This window comes from Hyaena hyaena, unplaced genomic scaffold (genome assembly GCF_003009895.1).
Source record: "Hyaena hyaena isolate Hyena2069 unplaced genomic scaffold, ASM300989v1 scaffold_167, whole genome shotgun sequence".
Lineage (NCBI taxonomy): Eukaryota > Metazoa > Chordata > Mammalia > Carnivora > Hyaenidae > Hyaena > Hyaena hyaena.
Window position 1 is genome coordinate 1,107,339 of NW_024080798.1, and position 6,580 is coordinate 1,113,918.

The window sequence follows — 6,580 nt, forward strand, 5'->3', positions numbered from 1 at the left end:
CAGCACAGCAATCTAAGATGCTTCCATCAAACTCCCTTCCCCCCTCGCTCTACTTGGGACAGTTTCACCATCCGACTGCATTCCTAGTCTTACCAGTTCCTGCCCCATTCTCCATCCCAGGTGTTTCCCTTAGTTAAATCCTTGCTCATTTAATCCCATCTTGGCAAATGCTTCTCAGACTAATACACAGTCTTTTCTCAAAAGTTCAAGAACAATGAGGTCCTCTGGCAAAGTAAGAAAAAAAATGAGAATCTCTACAAGTAGTAAAAGCATCTTGTTACAAACATGTTAACCCAAAGTAACGGTGAAGTGAAGAAGAGCTGACCATCTTATACTTTACTTTCCTCAAATAACCTCTTACTCACTTTCAAATTCTCTCCTGCAGCTTGGAAATAAATTAGGAGGGCAACAAAATTTTCTCTCAAGATTTGGCAAGCTGCATATTATTGACTATTCCAAATGACTAAATGAAAAGTAAAATTCCATCAATTATCCAATTGCTTTATTTAAATATCAAACATCTGGAGGTTGATGATAAGCAGGTTCAGAATTCAGGATGAATAAATTTTTCATTAATCTTCAGCCTGATTTAACCTAGCATAGACACAATCCATGAGTCCTGAATTTCTGCATATTAGTACATTTTTGTGTTGGTGTGTGTTAATCACTGCTTTCGGATGTACAAATGTCAATACAATGTGAAGTTTTGTGTAGCTCCCCCATCGGGAAGTCATTGTCGTATTCTACTTCAATCTGTTGTCTTCGGCTTTAGTTATAACATATTTCTTTCTGCTTAGTATGTTTGTCTTTTGGACTGTCACACTTTCTTATTCATGTCAGTAGTCCCATAATTATTCCTGGCACATCTGTCTTCATCACACATTTGCTGAGCAGAAACAAATGTGAAAAAGCTGGCATATGCATGCATTAATACTGCAGGAGACTCACGTTTCTTCAACAGATTCTGGCACAGGAGGTGGGAACGTCCCTCCTAGAGTGGTTATTGGAATGAGAAAATAAGTCATTGAGAGGATATCAGGGAAGGAAATGCCTGTTCTTGACAAAGGCCTTGAACACAAAACAGAGCAGATAAAATTGAGAATGATGAGTTCTAATCCTTCCACATGTGGTATATTTACAACCATGACAACTCAGGCAAGACTTTCAGAGGCATGCCTTATTCATTGCTGGGAGAGAGGGTGTGTGTGTGTGTGTGTGTGTGTGTGTGTGTGTTCCTGGGGATAAGAGTTGTGTACTGCTTTTTTGTCTACTATCAGACAAAAAAAACATTCTTTATACTACACTTCTGAAAACAGGTTAGATATCTTCTTTTAAATAATTACAATAGAGAACAGTTACTAACATAGTTCGCACCTAAACATGTGTTTAGGTCTCTAAGGGGTTCTTTGGTTGGTTATATTTATGAGTTTTTTTTTAATTAAAAGAAGACATAATATCTCGTCATGGTAATAAGAAAATATTATTAGAGGGGAGCCTGGGTGGCTCAGTCAGTTAAGCATCTGACTCTTGATTTTGACTCAGGTCATGATCTCACAGTTCCTGAGACTGAGCCCTGAACTGGGCTCTACACTGACAGTATGGAGCCTGCTTGGGACTGTCTCTCTGCCCCTTCTCTCTTTCTCTCTCTCAATAAATAAACATTAAAAAAGAAAATATGATTAGAAAAATAGTGTATTCTTAGAATATTTGTATATTAGTAATAGTCCACTGGGAAGTAGAAAGCATCAATTTTAATTTCTAGATCTGAATTTGCCACAAATAACAATGCAACCTAGGATTATTCACCTAAACTGAGACCCGGCAACCTTATCTATACAAAGGAAAAGGCTGAAGTGTCTCAGAAGTTGAAAACTAGTAGATAATGGGCCAAGTGCTGCCTTAAGATGTTTCCTTTGTCTAGTCGGCATTTTTTTAACTAAATTAGTTGCCTGTCTATAACTCAAGATATTTTGTCAGAAGAAGAAGTACAATCTCTGGTTTCTATTGAAAAATCAAAATCTCATTTTATACTTTCATGTGACAACCATTGGATAAAGCCCATGATCTCCTCGTTTACCTGGCACAATTACTCATGAAGCCTGACTACAGTTGACAGACATTGGAATGGGTGGCTCCTAAACTCCATGATCTAGAAGGGCCTGTCTAATTCTAAATGCCTGTGAGCCCAGAATAACATAACTAAGAGTCTAGAAACAAACCCATATATTTATAGTTCACTGATGTTCAGTAGTATATCAAGACAATTCAATAGGAAAATAATAGTTTTTCAACAAATGTTCCCAGGACAACTTGATATCCACATGCAACAGAATAAAGTTGGCTCCTCCCTCACATCATACATAAAAAACAATTCAAAATGGAAAAAAAAAAATTCTAAATGGATCACAAACCTAGATATAAGAGATAAAACTATAAAAATACTAGAAGAATATAGGATAAAATCTTCATGATCTTAGATTTGACAAGATATGACTCCAAAATCTCAAGTGATAAAAAATAGATGAATTCGAATTCATCAACATTTTTTAAATGTTTGTGCTTCAAAGGATACCATTAAGAATATAAAAGGCAACCTACAGAATGATAGAAAATAATTGTAAATCATATATATGATGAGGGACTCATAAGCAGTATAAGAACAGTTACAAAACAGCAATAAAATAACAAGTAACCCAATAAGAAAATGATAAAGGATCTCAGTAGACATTTATTCAAAGAAGATACACAAATGGCAGACAAGCACACCACAAGATGCTGAACATTGCTAGCCATCAGGGAAATGCAAATGAAAATCACAATGAAATATGACTTCACACCCACTAAGATGTCTGTACTCAAAGAGACAGAGGCTAACAACTGTTGGCAAAGTTATGGAGAAACTGGAACCCTCATATGCTGTTGTCAGGAATGTACCCACTTTGCACCCACTTTGGAAAACAGTCTGGCAGTTCACCAAAAGTTTCAATTCAGAGCTACTACATGACTCAGCAACTCTACTACTAAGGAAATGAAAACACACGTCAACACAAAAACACGCACATGAATGTTCACAGCAGCGATCTTCACTGTTGCCCAAAAGTAGAAACATCCAAATGGCCATCAGTTGATTAATGGATAAACAAAATGTGGTATGTTCCAGAATATTATGTGGTAGTAAAAAAGACATGAAGTCCTGAAACATGCTAAACATGGCTAAATCTTTAGAACAGTGTGCTAAGTGAAAAAAGCCAGAAGCAAAAAAGCCACAGATAACAGGATTCCAATTATATGAAATGTCCAGAACAGATAAAGGCATAGAACAGAAAATTGATTGATGGGTGCCAGGAGCTGGGGTCAGAGGAATAGAGAGTGACAGCTAAGCCATATGGGGTTTCTTTCAGGAGTGATAAAAAATACTGTGTAATGAGACAGTGGTGGTAGTTGTACAGCACTGTGAACATGCTAAAACCCTCTGAACTGTATGCTTTAACAGGATGGATTTTCTGATGTATGAATTACATCTCCATTTGTAAAAGTACATGAGCCTGTGTTGGGATCTAAATTTTCATCTCCATTATCCTGTCAACGTTATCCTTGTCAACATTATCAATATCATCAAATTTCCTTCCCCAGTGAAAGGCTAACCAGTATGAGCAACCCACTGCACTTTAGCAGGAAGCAAAATGAATTATGGCTAATGTTGCAATAAATTTTACTTGTGAAGAAATAAAACTCAAGCTGCTTACTTTTTTTTTTTTAAAGAAAACTTTAAAGACATTTTTTTAAAATGATGTATGTTTACTTTTCTTTTGAAGTTTAACATTTTTTATATTTTCCTCTCCAATAAACATCTGAACGCTATAGGACCACATGAAATATCTCTCCTTTTGTCCACAGGCTGTTTCTGGGCAGGGAAGGCATATACCAGTCAATGACAAATTGATTCATTTAAACTCAAACATCCTATTGCATAATTACCCTTAAGACTGTGAGTTCATGGTCTCTTCTGAATTTCAGATCAGAAATTTGGGACATCTGGGAAATGGACACACTACAGAGACTCATTTCAAGCCACCTTCCCCCCATTCCAGTACTGGAAAATGGCCAGTTGTCTGATAATGGGACTACAACAAAAATCCATTTCCAAATTGAAGGGCAGTATATCAACAAGTTAATTATACCATCCCTATAGCGTTTCTCTTTTGACCAAGCATGAAAGTTAGTGAATTATGTAACAGTATCCAGCCAATCTGGGCAAAATTCAAGCATTAAATGTGAAAACATGTTTGCCCTTAGAAAAGGGTTCACATGGAAATGACCATGAACACAGTTACGAATGCATATATAATGAGAAGTGGGGGGGGTGGAAATATGTTATTTTCTAAGTTGGCTGTTTGAATTGGTTGGACTAGTAGTGTAGATTCTCTTTTTTGGCAGAAACTTTTCCTTTGTTTAGGAAAACACCTTCATGAATCTCCTCCACCCCGGCTTAGATAAGAGATGCAGAAAGAGAAGAATAAAATTGATTTAGGTAATAAAATAAAAACAATTCCTTAAAAAGTAACTTCCCTAATAGTGTTGGGCAAGATGATGCCTTCAGATCCATTCCTCAGCCCTGCTCTATGTACTGAGTTTAACTGTCCTCCATGGATGGCAATAAACAGACTCCCCAACCCACTGGTTCCCGTCGGAACGGCCCATTAATGGGAGGTAATTGCCAAAGACTGGAGAGTGGGAGGAGAGTGAGTACAGGGTGTTTATTCCCCAGGCTCTCTTTATGCTAGGCCTCTGGCTAGCAGATGCTAGGCAACCCGCTGCTACAGGGGCCCTCCCGCTCTGGGTTCCAGAGTCTGCTTCTCTGTCCTGGTCCCTCAGGCCTAAAAGCAGTGACAGCTTCCTGCTCTTCCCAGACACTGAAGTGTTTCAAAATACAGTTACTTCTGCTATAAGCAACATATGTGCTCTTGAAACCATCATCCTATGCAAATTTTTGCAAAAAATACCAAGGTGTTTATGGGAAAATGGGATTCGAGGCACACAAACTGTACCTATGACATCTGAAAAACAGAGGAACCTAATAAAAGTAGCTGACAGTACTACACTAGTTACACAATTAAGAAACACATAAATACAATTAAGTGTTGCATTTTTACCTTGCAAAAGACCTTGGGATTTGCTTGTGGAAGTGCACTTCATAGGGGTGGCAGCTTGTGAACCTTTGCAAAGCCGCAGCAGGAAGTTTATCTGAAATGCAAAAGAAAGTCGTCTCACTGGGTGGGGATGGTATGGCTGTAACACTGTGGTGAACTGAGGTGGGTGGGGTTGTTTGGGGAGGGGGCGTGTGTCTTACGTATTTCTACAGTGTTTGGTTCAACTGGGTGCAGATTTCTGTGTTCACCAAATGCTTTTCATGGATCACATCACGCATAAACCAATGCAAAACGATGCCCGCAGATTTACGCTCAGGTCATAATCTCACGGTTGGTGAGTTCAAGCCCCACATCAGTCTCTCAGCCGTCAGCATAGAGCCCACTTTGGATCCTCAATCCCTTTCTCTCTCTCTCTCAGCCCATCCCACACTCATGCTCTCTCTGTCTCTCTCAAAAAAATAAATAAACATTATAAAAAAAGAACACTACGTCCAAATTGTTCCAGGAGATATCAATGGCATTGGAACAAATCAGTGTTTTCAAAACAAGTGTTATAACAGAACTGATTGTACATAGTGTTTTTCCTTTCATTTAGTCGATGACTTTATCAATAACATTTGAGTATGTTCTGTTTCCTGTCAAAATACTTAGAGAATTGGGGCAGTCTAGAGACAAGAGCCTCCAAACAGCCTATAAGAAATTCCTATTGAAAGAAGTTGCCAAGAAACTTTGAAGGAGATGGCGTGTCTTAATAAAATTCTAGTTACCTAATGTTCTATACTGTCTCACAGTCCCTGCCAGTGTCTGGCTTGCCCTGTTCCATGCAGCAGCTCTGCGTTGGTGGGGATTTGGGAAATGAAAGGGGGAAAAGTGATACACAGAACATGAAATGGGCAGAAAGGAGACCAATGGTCACAACTGCGGAGAAAAAACAGCTGAGACACAAGCCGCTTTCCCCAAAATCAACCAGAGAAAGATCACCTTCGAAAGGCACCAGGCAGTCCATGTTCTGCTAGTAAGTCTGTAGCTTTGTTAAGGACCTTCCCGATGATTGAGAATTGGACTCCACCTAAAAGGAAAACGAATACAGCTTTTACTTCCACATTTTCCACCAAGAAAAGCCTTTCAACACTATTTTCTATTCCAAAGGCACTTGTTCTGCAAGCAACACATATTTAGCAGTGAAAATACTCAAATTTCTTCTCTCTGCAACAAGTCCTTTTATTTATTTTTTTTTACCTGAGTCAGAACATAAATATAACCTAGGCTTTGCCCAACAATATTATATTAGCCATAGAAACATGCCCACATGAAGGGATCATTAATCCTCAAAAAAGCCTTGACAGAATTGGATGAAAGCGGAAATGTATTTTCACAGATGGTCGTGCTATGCTGTATTTGATTTGAAAAATATTAAACAAAGCAATAAC

The 6,580-nt window shown here is 38.3% G+C and overlaps 1 long non-coding RNA gene across 1 annotated transcript; it reads right to left on the minus strand.

Annotated features, from left to right (window-relative positions):
* Window positions 1–544: 544 nt before the first annotated feature.
* LOC120236963 lies at window positions 545–6,215 on the minus strand. The gene is made up of 3 exons (XR_005529817.1): window positions 6,132–6,215; window positions 5,154–5,244; window positions 545–991 (listed from the first exon to the last, which is right to left on the minus strand). It is a non-coding gene; the product is annotated as an uncharacterized LOC120236963 (long non-coding RNA).
* Window positions 6,216–6,580: the final 365 nt, after the last annotated feature.